Source organism: Labeo rohita, chromosome 8 (assembly GCF_022985175.1).
Source record: "Labeo rohita strain BAU-BD-2019 chromosome 8, IGBB_LRoh.1.0, whole genome shotgun sequence".
In the NCBI taxonomy this organism is placed as follows: Eukaryota; Metazoa; Chordata; class Actinopteri; order Cypriniformes; family Cyprinidae; genus Labeo; species Labeo rohita.
The window spans coordinates 13557996-13573084 of record NC_066876.1 but is presented as its reverse complement, the minus strand read 5'-3'; the positions used below and the strand labels follow the sequence as shown (position 1 = coordinate 13573084).

Here is a 15089-nt window from a genome sequence, read left to right as displayed (position 1 = left end):
GAGCTGATTAAAGTTTCCCAACGAGAAAAGATTGAATTCCTGAGAGGGAAGGGAGTTTGCTTTGGATGCTTGAAGGTGGGTCATATGAGCAAAGAATGTAGAAATCGTCTAACCTGTAATGAATGCAAACTAAAACATCCAACTATTCTACATATTTACAGCAAGGAAATGGTAACTAAACCTCAAGAAAGGGAAATTAGTAATGCACTAGTGTCTTCACAGGCTTGTGGTTTTACTGGGGCCGGAGATCAGTATTGTGCTCTCTCCATTGTACCTGTGCAAGTGAAGTCCAAGAAAGGAGATAAAGTACTTAAGACATATGCCTTCTTGGACCCTGGAAGTACAGCAACATTTTGTACCAGCAGTCTTGTGAAGAAGTTGAATCTTCAAGGTAAGAAGACCAATATTTTACTACGTACTATGGGTCAAGAAAACGTTGTTGAAACTCAAGTTATTGCAGGATTGGAGTTGGCCAAGTTGGAAGGCAGCCAGTTCTTTGCGTTACCAGAGGTGTATACACAAGAAGATATTCCTGTGTCATTAAGTAACATTCCAGTCCAGCAAGATCTTGAAGATTGGGACTATCTGAGAGGTGTTAAGATCCCTGAATTGGACGCCAATGTCGAAATCTTGATTGGAACTAATGCACCAAATTTAATTGAGCCCTGGGAGATTATTAACAGTCAAGGTGGTGGACCCTATGCCGTGAGGACCCTTTTGGGTTGGGTCATTAACGGTCCATTAAGAAGCAAAAGTGGGTGTTGCAAGAGAAGCGGCTCAACCATTTATGCTAATAGGATATCTATCGCCAGATTGGAGGAACTGTTAATTTCTCAGTACAACCAAGACTTTAATGAGAAGTCGTTGGAGGAGAGACAGGAGATGTCAAGGGATGATTTGAGATTCATGGACATTCTTGAAAGGTCCACATACTTACAAGAAGGACATTATTATATGGATTTACCTTTCAAGACTGATAACGTCACCTTGCCAAATAATCGGTGCATAGTTGAACAGCGTCTTAATTGCCTGAAAAGGAAGTTTGAAAGGAACAAGTCCTACCAGGAAGAGTATACAATGTTCATCTCACATATGATTGACAGCAAATATGCTGAAGTGGTGCCTAAAGATCAGTTGGAATGTGAAAAAGGACATGTGTGGTACTTACCGCATCACGGGGTATATCACCCGCGAAAGAAAACCTTGAGGGTAGTTTTCGATTGTGGAGCTGGATTTAAAGGAACATCTCTGAATTGTAATTTGTTACAAGGTCCCGACCTAACCAATTCACTCTTTGGTGTCTTAACAAGATTCAGACTGGAAAACATTGCTTTGATGACGGATGTCCAAGCTATGTTTCATCAAGTAAGAGTGTCAGAAAGACATGTGAATTTTCTTCGCTTTCTCTGGTGGCCGGCGGGAGATGTGACACAAAGCCCATTGGAACACAGAATGAAGGTACACATCTTTGGAGCTGTCTCGTCTCCGAGTTGCGCAAACTATGCTTTAAGGAAAACTGCAACAGATAACAAGGATGACTTTCAAGTCGAAGTGATTGAGACTATCTACAACAACTTTTACGTGGATGATTGTCTGAAGTCCTTGCCTTCAGAAGAGGAAGCTATAAAATTGGCTACAGATCTTACCGAAGTATGCTCAAAAGGAGGTTTTCAGTTGCTTAAATGGACAAGCAACAGTCGGGCTGTGTTATCATATATTCCTGAAGCAAAGCGATCGAAACTAACTAGACAGCTGCACTTGGAACAGGATAGCTTACCCTTGGAGATGGCACTTGGATTGAATTGGTGTGTTGAAAGTGACACTTTCACATTTAAACATGCAGTGGAAAAGCGTCCGCATACCAGACGTGGAATTCTATCAGTTGTCAGTTCCATCTACGATCCGTTGGGGTTCTTATCACCAGTCACCTTGCAGCCAAAGTTGCTTTTGCAAGAAATGTGTAAAAGAAAGATCTCTTGGGATGAGCCTATACCCCACACATTCATGCAACAATGGACTGGATGGCTGTTGGAGTTGGAGAAAGTATCACAGATTAAAGTAAGCCGCTGTATCAAGCCAGAAGGGTTTGGAAGACTGGCCAGTGTACAACTTCATCATTTTGCAGATGCCAGTAGCTATGGTTATGGCACAGTATCCTATTTAAGGCTGACAAACCAAGATGACAAGGTGCATGTGACTTGAATCAAGTAAAGTTTTTAAGTTTAATAAAATCTTAAATTATACTTTGTCGTAATGTTTTCTCTTTGTATTAACTTAATTATTTTACTTTACATCCAACCAAATACAACTCAAAATATAAATGTAATACAAATAAATTTATTTACTTTCAGAATCTGTAATTTTATCATCAAAGATGAATAACTTCAAGCATCAAACTTCTGACAATTTATTTTCTCATAATACAATTTTTTTGTACAATGTGTACAGTATCCTCATACCAATAAACAATATAAACATCATAAACTTGACAATTTTTATCATAATCTCTACCATGTGTATAGTATTGTTATAAAAACATACTGTATAACAGTTTTTAGTATCCATATACATAGACACACTGGATAAAATGTAGATTCACCATAAGAATCAGTTATCGTTTCAACGAGAAACATGCAATCTTTCCATGAACAGTCACTTAGAAAACTGGTTTAAAATGGGCAGTGTAAAACCAAACACTTTTAATAAAATACCTACCAAATTAGCCAATGGTAAAAATAAAAAAATAAATTACAAAAAATTATTTTCACCTTCATGGAATAGTTTACCCCAAAATGAAACTTATCTCAATTATCTCAAACTTATCAAAATTGTCATAAAATGTCTCTGAACCAAATTTAATTAAAGTTAAATACTTGAATAGCTTAAGGATGAGTAAACAAAGAAAGAATTTTCATTTTTGGGTAAACTATTTAACAAACCCTAGATAACACAACTTATAGATAAAACAAATCAGGTTTAGTAAACAGTAGTACAGTTAACTTTGTATAAAAGGCTTTATACAGTCCAACATCTTCAAAGAAATTTACCATCAGCAGAACACTGTAGCTGGGTCAAAGGAAACAAATGTACTCCTGCAGCTTTGAAGAGAGGTTCTGCACCCTTCGGCTCATCTGCTTACTCTCTATGTCCATGATTATTTTTTGAAAGGCCTCAAAGGTATATTTGAGTCCTTCAGGATATTTTAAGTTCAGTGCATAAATGTGTCCAAACATTATGGCACAAGCACATGCAACAGAGAGCAACTCATCTAGTACTTCCACACCGTCAGTGACAATGGAAATGTCCAGTGCACAACTAAGAGCATCACTTTCGCGGATTACAAAAAATGCCATGGTGGTCTTTTCAAATTCTCTCTCCGCTTCCTCCCTCTGGTCAGCCTAAAAACATACAAGAACAGAGAATAACTGAGGGACTTTGGAAGAAAAAAAATTATTATTATAATTTGTTATTATGGAGGTCAATGTAGAGCCCAAACATGTGTTGCAATTTACATTAAAATATCTTCATTTGTGTTCAATGTAAAAATTAAATTTGTACGGTTTATTACAAGAGTAGAGTGAGTGATGACAAAATTTTCATTTTCGGATGAAGACATACTTTTACACTCTCTTTGGCTTTGAAAATGCTTTTAAAAACTTAAACACGTGTACAATCAAACACTCACATGTTGACCATTGTAGACAATTACAGAAATATTTGTTAAGTGCAGTACCACAATGGCCAATCAGTGGCAATTATCAATCTACTCAACAGTGTTGAAAATGCATTTTTGGGTGAACCAACCCCTTTTAAAGGAGTAGTTCACAGTCATGATTTACACGCCATCTTGTCATTTCAAACCTGTGTGAATTACCGTCCTCTGCAGAATTTTGAACAGTGTTGGTAACAGAACAGCACAGCCCCCATTCACTATTATTGTATGGACACAAAACCAATGCAAGTGAATGGGGGGCTCTTAACAACATTCTTCAAAATATATTCTTTTGTGTTCTGTGGAAGAAAGTCACACAGGCTGATGTGTAAATGATAAAACAATTACTTCAACTGCTTTAAAGCGATATGTCACTACCAAATCAAAATTTCCCTACGTTTTACTCACCCTCAAGGCTTGAGAAGACCTTTGCTAAAACCACAAAGCCGTGTCGAGCAGTTTTTTTGATCGACAGATGCACTATTTGAAGCTTCAAAAAGTCAACAATTCACTCCCATTCTACCTCTTGGAAGTAAAATGATATGTAGGATTATAACTTTGCCTGTATTGTTCTTCAAGAATATAACCATATTCAGATAGGATGCCTTGAGGGCGAGTAAAACATGGGGAAATGTTGATTTGGTAGTGAAATATAACTTTATGGCAAACATGGTTGGAGAAAATTTTAGTAGTTTGCATTGTCTACATTACCTGGTATTCTTTGATCAGACAGCTTGCATCTTCACCAAGGTACATGATCTATTCTGATGCATATGTCCAGACTCTACAAAATGTTCAAGGTGTATTGTTTTTATTAGACCAAAACACTGCTAAATTGATTGCCACAAGCAATTTTTTTTCGCATGCAACCAATACCTGATCCATAACTTGAACGTTTTTCATGGAGGACTCCACCTTTGCTCCTAATAACCTGGAGAAGCTAAGAGCTCTGTCTGTCCAAAGAGGCCATAATTCTCGATTGTAAATGTAGGGTCGTGATGCGCAAAAATTCGGCATTAATCTGTAAGAAAGAGAAACATAGACTTCAGGAAAAAAATGATTTCACTTTGAGAACTAGTTTTAAAAATACATATATACACAAAGCATTAAACAACAAAAGGTATAATTAAGGCACCCAAGACATTTTCAAAAACACTACATACTACAATCCCATGGTAAAAACTATGAAAATTCAGGATTAGTCACTTACATTTTAACATTTTTAGATAAAGCAATAATTAAAAGGTGCAAATTACTTACGTTTTTCATGTGACTGGTTTATTCAAAACCTGTCATAATTGTTGTTCAGCTGTACCCCATCCTACAAAAGACAAAGAGAAATAACAAACTGGCTCACATAAAAGTAAACAGACGACTTCTTTACTGGGTAAGCTGGTCGACGCGATACATTAAAATAAGTGTTTAGGCACATCACTAAAGACGTGTTTGGTTAAACTAACGTAATGTGTTAACATTAATCATAAATGAGAGACTATACATGTAAGGACAGCGAATACCTTGCGAACGCGAGCTTCATAATAAATCAATAAAAATCATCATAATAATAAAGCTTAATAACAACGTTAAGTCCATACAAAGCGTCTGAAGCGTGCATGTACATTATACATGACGGCGCCATCCATAAAGTACATGCACGCTGATGTATCGCACTCCAGCATACCCGAAACAGTATTTATACTACATTTCAATATCAATCCATCTCACCTCAAGCAGTTTACTTGTATTATTATTATTTTATTTCCACTCGGTTTAAAATGGTGATGAGGGAAACTTGTAAACCTTCTAGCAGAGTTAGAGCCGTCAAACTAGTAATACTAACTGTATGTAAAACAACAGTACAACATAATATTTTATGAAATCATATATGTATAATGTTAATAATAAGTCCAAACGTATGTTTAAAATTACTTACCAATTTTCTTGATTCCCGTTTTACCACGCCGAGTTCATCCATGCGGTATAACAAGATGGCGGAAAGCTGAACGTCGACACGCACGACCACGGATGACGTTAGAAGTCACGTGACAATGGAAACCAATATTTTTAATTTAATTTACAGAAATGTATTTACTTTACACTAACAAGACTTACTTTTAATTTAAATCAACCAAACTTTTTACATTACACTGATGGCTAGACAGAAAATCAAATGTTTTGAGTTAGCTCAAGTATAACAAATTCTTTAGAGTAATGACATGCCTTGTGCACTTTTTTCAGTGTGGGCAAGGCCAGGGTTGCACCATTAAAACAAACTACCATTCCGCATCTTGAACTTACAGCTGCTGTGCTGGTGGTTAAAGTCGACAGGATGTTGAGGAAGGAGCTGTCGTTGCACTTGGAGGAGTCATGCTTCTGGACAGACAGTCAAACTGTGTTGAAATATATCAACAATGAGACGAAACGATTCCATACTTTTGTTGCTAACAGAGTGGCTGCAATAAGAGAAGCAACAAATCTCAGTCAGTGGAGGTACATCAGCTCTAAGAGCAATCCTGCAGATGAAGCCTCCAGAGGTTTGAGTGTGGATGGCTTTTTTGCATGCCAGAGGTGGTTGGAGGGTTCTGACTTTTTGCAAAGACCAGAAACATATTGGCCAAGATCGTTTGAGACTCGGTCCATCTCTTTGGATGACCCAGAGGTCAAAAAAGAAATTTTGGTGAATGTCATTTCACATGTTGAAGATGCCACCACTAAGCTCATGAATAATTTTTCTGAGTGGTCTAAGCTCAAGATCTCTGTTGCTTGGTTCCTGAAACTCAGATCCATTCTGTTGGAATGGAGTAAAAAGAGGAAGGAGGTTATGGTCTCCTTAGGCCCATCTGTGGATCTGAAGAAGTTAGAGGAGAAGATGAGAGAAATCAGAACTGCAGTTGTTAAGCAACCACTTTCTGTAAGTGATCTCTACAGGGCTGAAGATGCCATTGTCTGTTTCAGTCAGCAAGAAACATATAAAGAAGAAATTTTAATGTTGAGAGCTGGAGCATCTGGTGTAAAGAAAGCAAGTGACATTTATAGATTGGATCCTGTATTGAAGGACGGTTTGTTGAGAGTAGGTGGAAGGCTCAGTCGTGCAGCTATGCCTGAGGAGCTTAAACATCCTGTGATTCTTTCTAAAGGTCAGCATGTATCCAGTCTTATTTTGCGGTCCATACACCAACAGCTTGGACATGCTGGGAGAAATCATATGCTTTCAACCTTGCGAAGAAAGTATTGGATTACGAATGCCAATTCTGCTTGTCGGAGGATAATATCTGAGTGTGTGGTTTGTAGCAGGCATCACAGACAGCCGAATGAGCAGAAGATGGCCGACATGCCCAAAGAAAGAGTATCTCCAGATCTGCCGCCTTTTACAAATGTGGGGGTGGATTATTTTGGACCCATTGAGGTCAAGAGAGGACATGCTATGGCCAAAAGATATGGAGTTATCTTTACCTGTATGGCCAGTAGAGCTTTGCATTTGGAGGTGGCATATTCTTTAAGCACAGATTCTTGTATAAATGCTATTAGAAGATTTGTTTGTCGAGGTCAAATCCAAAGTCTAAGATCAGATAACGGCACAAATTTTGTTGGAGCAGCACGAGAGTTGAAAGAAGCCTTGGTGGCCATTGATCACAGTAAGATTCATGGTGTTCTTCTAAAAGCAGGCATTGACTGGATCTTTAACACTCCAGGTGCTTCACATCATGGTGGCGTTTGGGAACGTCTCATCAGGATGGTTAAACGAGTCTTGCATTCAGTTCTGCAGCAACAGTCATTGGACGATGAAAGTCTTCCTACCATCTTATGTGAGATTGAAGCCATTCTCAATGACCGTCCTATAACCAAAGTATCTGATGACATTAATGATCTGGAAGCTCTTACTCCCAATCACATCCTTTTATTGAAAGGAAAACCTTCTCTAGCCCCTGGACTTTTTCAAGAAAGTGATCTTTACGTTAGAAGACGATGGAGGCAAGTTCAATATCTTTCGGACTTGTTCTGGAAAAGGTGGATCAGGGAGTACTTACCACTGTTACAAGAACGGCAAAAGTGGACAAAGCCTAGAAGAAATTTTGTGACAGGAGACATTGTCATTGTCCTGGATCACAATACTCCTCGAGGATCATGGGTCATGGGAAGAGTAATAAGGACTTACCCAGACAAGAAAGGATTTGTACGTTCCGTACAGTTGAAGACTAAGACAGGGCAGGTGGAGCGCCCTATCTCCAAGCTTTTCCTGCTACAAGAAGCTGTGTAAAGTTCATAGCTCAGTGTTGGTTAACATCAATCTAAGAAAAAAGAAGACTCGAAGAAATTCAAACTCAAAGAGTTTTTATTTATTGCTCCCTGTTTTTTGTAGTTTAATTGGGCACACTCTCCCAATTAGGGGCCGGTGTGTGGGAGCCATTCGTTGTTTTTGTTGTAGTGGTGGTGGTTCACGCTAGGTGGCAGTATTGATAAATTATAAAGCCACAGGTGGTTGGGCGTGAGAGGTAGGATAGGGTGGTGGAGATCATACGATTTTTACTGCTAAACGCTAGTTTGCTGGTGGTGGACGAGCTCAAGTTACAATCCAAGTTCATGTATCATCTGAAATTTATATTAAACGGGAACTTCACCCAAAAGACCGTTGCGTGTTATGGACATTATGATTTTTTGGAAATGGACAAACTAGTGAGTTATAATCTAAGATCCTACCTCACCCTGCCCAGTGTCTGAAAGAGGAACAGGCATTACAATGAGTGTCGCAACTGACGCCGTAAATAAAATAGGGTAGGCCTGGGCAAACTCGGTCCTGGAGGGCCGGTGTCCCTGCAGAGTTTAGCTCCAACCCTGATAAAACTCACCTGTTTGTAGTTTTCTAGTAAACCTGAAGACACTGATTAGCTTGTTCAGGTGAGTTTTATCAGGGTTGGAGATAAACTCTGCACCGGCCCTCCAGGACCGAGTTTGCCCAGGTCTGGTTTAGGGGATAATGAGCACAGCAACTGACAGCGCTTTCTGTCGTTTAAAATGCCGTAAATAATGCCGTTTGACAATTAAAAAAAAAAAAAAAAAAAAAAAAAACCCAACAAACTAGTAATATGCAAAATAAATAAACTTATTAAACTATTTTATGTTACGCCGTTTAGGAGATAATGAGTGCAGCAACTGACGGCGCTTTCTGTTGTTTAAAACTCCGTAAATAACCCAATTCGACAGTTTTCAAAAAAAACAACAACTAGTAAAATGCAAAATAAAATTAAAAAAACAAAATAAATTACGCCATTTAGGGGATAACGAGTGCCACAACTGAAGGCGCTTTCTGACATTTAAAAAACAGTAAATAACACCGTTTGACAATTTTGAAGAAAAAAAAAAAAAAAAAAGCAAAATATAAAAAACCCCATTATTTACATTACGCCATTTGGGGGATGATGAGTGCCGGAACTGACGACGCTTTCTGACGTTTATAACGCAGTAAATAATGCCGTTTGACAAATTTTGAAAAAAAAAAAAAAAAAAAAAAAAAAAAAACTACTAATATGGAAAATAAACAAATTTAAAAAAAAAAAAATAAAAATTGATGGATTTGCCTCTGTAGTTAACTTCTCATGGGTTTGCTGTTTTGGATGGCGGTGGATAACGTTGGGTGGTGAGTGCTGTCCCATCACACCATATCTATGGGAATGAGCCAAGGCATCAGGTGGTGTGACTGTCTCACTCGCCCAACCTTCACCTGAAGCACTCTTACCATAGTGAGACGCTGCTCAAAATTCTCGCACTGTCAGTGAGAGATCAGTAGTGAGGCATCGCTCGGTGGGTGACGGATGGTGTCAAAGACAGCTTCTCGTGAGATTTAGGGGATAATGAGCGCCACAACTGACGGCATTTACTGCAGTTTAAAACACCGTAAATAACGCAGTTTGACAATTGTCAAATAAAAAAGTAGTAATATGGAGAATAAAAATGATGAAAAAATTATTTTCCTTTACGCCGTTTAGGAGATAATGAGTGCCACAACTGATGGCGCTTTCTGATGTTTAAAATGCCATAAATAACACAGTTATTTAAAGTACGTCGTTTAAATGCAAAGTAATATGAAAATAAATAAACTAATTTAAGTTGCGCCGTTTAGGGGATAATGCGTGCCGCAGCTGACGCCACTTTCTGTCGTTTAAAATGCCGTAAATAAAGCCATTTAGGGGATAATAAGCGCCAAAACTGACGGTGCTTTCGGACGTTTAAAACACAGAAAATAACGCAGTTTGACAATGTTCAAATAAAGAAACTAGTAAACTGCAAAAGATGGAAAAAAAAAAAAAGTTTTGCGCCATTTAGGGCAGGCCTGGGCAAACTCGGTCCTGGAGGGCCGGTGTCCCTGCAGAGTTTAGCTCCAACCCTGATAAAACTCACCTGTTTGTAGTTTTCTAGTAAACCTGAAGACACTGATTAGCTTGTTCAGGTGAGTTTTATCAGGGTTGGAGCTACTAACGGCGTTTTTGGCATTTCAAATACCGTAAATAATGCAGGTTGACCATTTTCAAATAAAGAAACTAGCAAAATGCAAAACAATAAACAAATAAATAAATTAAAGTTATGCCGTTTAGGGGATAATGAGTGCCGCAACTGACGTCGCTTTCTGTCGTTTAAAATGCCATAAATAACGGCGTTTACATTTTTTTATTTTTTTTTTAAGTTACACCATTTAGGGCAGGCCTGGGCAAACTCAGTCCTGAATGGCTGGTTCCCTGCAGAGTTTAGCTCCAACCCTGATAAAACTCACCTGTTTGTAGCTTTCTAGTAAACCTGAAGACACTGATTAGCTTGTTCAGGTGAGTTTTATCAGGGTTGGAGCTAAACTCTGCAGGAACACTGGCCCTCCAGGACCGAGTTTGCCCAGGTCTGGTTTAGTGGATAATAAGTGCCGCCACTGACTGCGCTTTCTGACGTTTAAAACACAGAAAATAATACCATTTGACAATTTTCGAATAAAGAAACTAGTAAAATGCAAAATAAAAAAAAAAATAATTGAATTTACGCCATTTGGGGGATAACGAGTGCCACAACTAATGGCATGTTCTGCAGTTTAAAGCACTGTAAATAAGGCCATTGATGATTTTCAAATAAAACAAAAACTAGTAATATGCTAAAAAAATATTTAATTAATTTAAATTACGCCATTTAGTGTATAATGAGTGCGGCAACTGATGGCACTTTCTGATGTTTAAAACAAAAAAAAAAAAAAACTCTGTTTGACAATTATCAAATTAAAAAACTAGTAAAATTCAAAAGAAAAAAAGATAAATGAATTAAATAAGTTATGCCATTTAAAAAAAAATTATAATAAAACTAGTAATATGCAAAATAAATAAATTTAAGTTACACCGTTTAGGGGATAATGACCGCCGCATATGATGCGATATGATATGTTTTCTGCAGTTTAAAGCACCGGAAATAAGGCCGTTTGACAACTTTCAAATAAAAACTTGTAATATGCAAAATAAATATAAAAAAATGAATTTAAATTACGCCGTTTAGGGGATAATGAGTGCAGCAACTGACTGCGCTTTCTGTCATTTAAAACGCCGTAAATAACACTGTTTAGGGCAGAACTGGGCAAGCTCTATCCTGGAGGGCCAGTGTCCCTGCAGAGTTTAGCTCCAACCCTGATAAAACTCACCAGTTTGTAGCTTTCTAGTAAACCTGAAGACACTGATTAGCTTGTTCAGGTGTGTTTAATCAGGGTTGGAGCTAAACTCTGCAGGGACACTGGCCCTCCAGGATAGAGCTTGCCCAGGCCTGCCCTAAACGGTGTTATTTAGAGTGTTTTAAATGTCAGAAAGTGCCGTCAGTATGTCCAGGGTTTAGGGTGTAATGAGTGCCGCAACTGACGGCGCTTTGTCATTTAAATGCCGTAAATAACACTGTTTAACAATTTTCAAATAAAAGAACCAGTAAAATGCAAAATAAAAAAAAAAAGGAAATGGTAAACTGCAAAATAAAAAATGTATAAAGAATTTTAAGTTACGCCGTTTAGGGGATAATGAATGCCACAACTGATGGCACTTTCTGCAGTTTAAAACACTGTAAATAACGGCGTTTGACAATTTTCAAATAAATAAAAAAAACTAGTAAAATGCAGAAGGAAAAAATAAAATTAATTTAAGTTACGCCGTTTAAGGTATAATGAGTGCCACAACTGACAGCGTTTTCTGCATTTTAAAATACTGTAAATAACACCGTTTGACGATATAATAAAATAAAAAAAGTAGTAAAATGGAAAAGGAAAAAAATAAATTTAAGTTACATAGTTTAGGGCAGGCCTGGGCAAACATGGTCCTGGAGGGCCGGTGTCCCTGCAGGGTTTAGCTCCAACCCTGATTAAACACACCTGAACAAGCTAATCAGTGTCTTCAGGTTTACTAGAAGGCTACAAACAGGTGAGTTTTATCAGGGTTGGAGCTAAACTCTGCAGGTACACCGGCCCTCCAGGACCGAGTTTGCCCAAGTCTGGTTTAGGGCATAATGAGTGCTGCAACTGACGGTGCTTTCTGCTGTTTAAAACACCAAAAATAACGCTGTTTGACAATTAAAAAAAAAAAAAAAAAAAAAAAAAACCTAGTAAAATGCAAAATAAAAAATTTTATATAAGTTACGCTGTTTAAGGGATAATGAGTGCCACAACTGACAGCATTTTCTGCAGTTTAAAATGCCGTAAATAATGGCGTTTGACGATTTTCAAATTAAAAAAACTAGTAAAATGAAAAACAAAAAAAAATTATATAAGTTACGCTGTTTAAGGGATAATGAGCGCCGCAACTGATGGCGCTTTGACATTTTAAAAAGCTGTAAATTACCCTGTTTAAAGGACAGTGAGTGCTGCAACTGACAGCGTTTTCTGACATTTAAAACATTTTTTGGCAAATGTAAAAGCCTTTTCACACCAAAAGCCTCAGGCTTTGAGAAAAGTAAATTCACGTGTGTACAGTAGACCACAGAAGAAAAAAAATGTAAACTCTTCAGCAATAAAAAAAAAAAAAGGAAAACAAATGTTAGATTATCTTGAGTAATTGTTGCTTATTAGTATGGTTGAAAAAGTAATAATATTACGTAACCTGCGTTACTTGTAATGCATTACCCCCAACACTGCTAAAATGTTTTGAAATGTTTTAATAAAAATACTTTTGTAAATATTTTTGAATTGTCTTTTGATTTGTAATGTTATTCTGAATTACAGTAGTATCACAATTTTACTAAATATTTGTACGTACTATTCCAACTACACAATACACAATAATAATTACACAATAATCAAAGTAGAAACAAAATTACAAAGTACTGTAAAAATACAGTACAATACTGTTTTGATGGTATACAGTACATTGTTCTACATACTGTAAAGATACATTACAGTACATTGCTGTAAAACAAATTACAGTAGCTTGCTGGCAACAGTGCTGCCAGTAACTTACTGTAAAAATACAGTGTGTGTATATATATATATATATATATATATATGTATGTATATTTACTATACAGAGAAAAAAGTGCGCCAAAATTCAAAAGGTTTTTGAAGTTATTGCTGAATATTTATTTTACCACAGTAAAAGTAAATTTCTGGCTGAAGTAAATTCTTCATCTCCGTTTTTAGTATTAATTTAAAATGAGACAAAGCTGCTATTATTTTAATCTCCAATCTGTTATTTATCAGTTTAGATAAGTTATTTATGCTTTGCAAACCAGCAGAAGACATTAAACAGTTTTAAATTCCAGTCGCGCTGAAGGGGAACGTTGTAACACTGCGTTACAATCTATGACATTAACGATGTCATTTTCACTCTTTACCTATATGGATTTTAATAAGAAACCACAAGACCGCAGAATAACTGATAATCAATGTTTAATGTTCATAAATTATTATTTCAAGAAATGTAAAGCATTTTGACTCGTTTATGTGTTGTGTTCTATGAAAGCTGTGTTTAGAGGGAGCGGAGTGTTTTTCTGAATGTCTGAATTTGTTTCTGAATTTGCGCACATTGTTTTGAACTGTATAGCTGTGTTTTGCGATCAGGTCCGTCACAAGCATTGTTGCGATGTTCATTGTGAAACTAAAAATTTGATTATTTTTAATTTTTAAAAATTGCCATTATTGTAGTTCGTCGTGTGTGTGTGTGTGTGTGTATACATATATATATATATATGATCTGATCCAATGCAAAAATGATTGATCCAATGATCTGATCCATCTGATCCAATGCAAAAAAAAAAAAAAAAAAAAAAAAAAAAAATATATATATATATATATATAATGTATGTATGTATATGTATGTGTGTGTGTGTGTATATATATATATATATATTTTTTTTTTTTTTTTTTTTTTTTTTTTTTTGCATTGGATCAGATGACAATTTAAGCGGTCATATGACCAAGTTACAACGTACCCCTTACACGTTACAATGTTCTCCACCTACGGGGCATGTTGTCACATTTCACTTCATTTATTTTGAGGTAAACAACGAAAAACGTATACACCGTAGAAACAAAGAGACATATTTGTACTAGACAAGTGTGAAATTAACGCGGATAAAAAAATTATACTCTGAACCCCACGTGGATATACACAAACTGAGAAATTCAAAAAGTGTTGTGCCCAGCGCTCTGCTGCTGTAAAATAATTTCTGGACCAGTTGTGGGCGTCGGTTAATCTGTCTGTAAAACCCTCTGTGAATGCCAGATTATATTCTTCAAATATTTTATGAGCAGTTTAATTTCATTTCATTTTAATATTAATTTGACACATTTCACAACAATCGTATTATTGTAAACCGATGCATCGACGTATGTGGTTAAATGGAAAGAGAAACAAACCCTTTATATTTCATGTTTCTTATGGTTGTAGGACCATCTAGTGGTCAAGAAACAAACTGACACAAATACATTCAAACTTTTTTGGGTCTTTATTAGAGATTATTTCTTTCCTTGAGAGCTGCAACCCGGAGCCATATCCAAATGTGCAGGACAGCTCCAAGTGGGAAGGACTATATATCCAAATATCCAAGGTTGTATATATGTTTCTTACCTAACCCCACTCCTAAACAAAACCCCACTAAACTGAAGATCACCAAGTCTTTTATTTAAAATATGTTTATTTGTAAAACAGGCTTTCCAAAAAGATTTGATTAGTTGATGTTGACAATTAAGACATAAACATGAAAAAACACCAAGATTCATTTATAGCTTTAAACATAAGGAAGGAACACATGACATTCAACATCTTGGAACTACTGTGCTTCTCAATACAAGAAAGCAAAAATTAGTTTGCAATATAAAGAGAACAAAAGCATGAATTAGCAGTGGTGCAGTTAAATGAGTTGACTGATATTTTCAGTTAGT

At 36.6% G+C, this 15089-nt stretch overlaps 2 long non-coding RNA genes across 2 annotated transcripts; both read right to left on the bottom strand.

The window, feature by feature from the left end:
• Nucleotides 1–2431: 2431 nt before the first annotated feature.
• Nucleotides 2432–4612, bottom strand: LOC127169116 (uncharacterized). Its single transcript, XR_007828200.1, has 3 exons — nt 4589–4612; nt 4424–4496; nt 2432–3398 (listed from the first exon to the last, which is right to left on the bottom strand). It is a non-coding gene; the product is annotated as an uncharacterized LOC127169116 (long non-coding RNA).
• A 1-nt stretch (nt 4613) lies between these two features.
• LOC127169115 (uncharacterized) lies at nt 4614–5954 on the bottom strand. Its single transcript, XR_007828199.1, has 3 exons — nt 5646–5954; nt 4973–5033; nt 4614–4733 (listed from the first exon to the last, which is right to left on the bottom strand). It is a non-coding gene; the product is annotated as an uncharacterized LOC127169115 (long non-coding RNA).
• Nucleotides 5955–15089: the final 9135 nt, after the last annotated feature.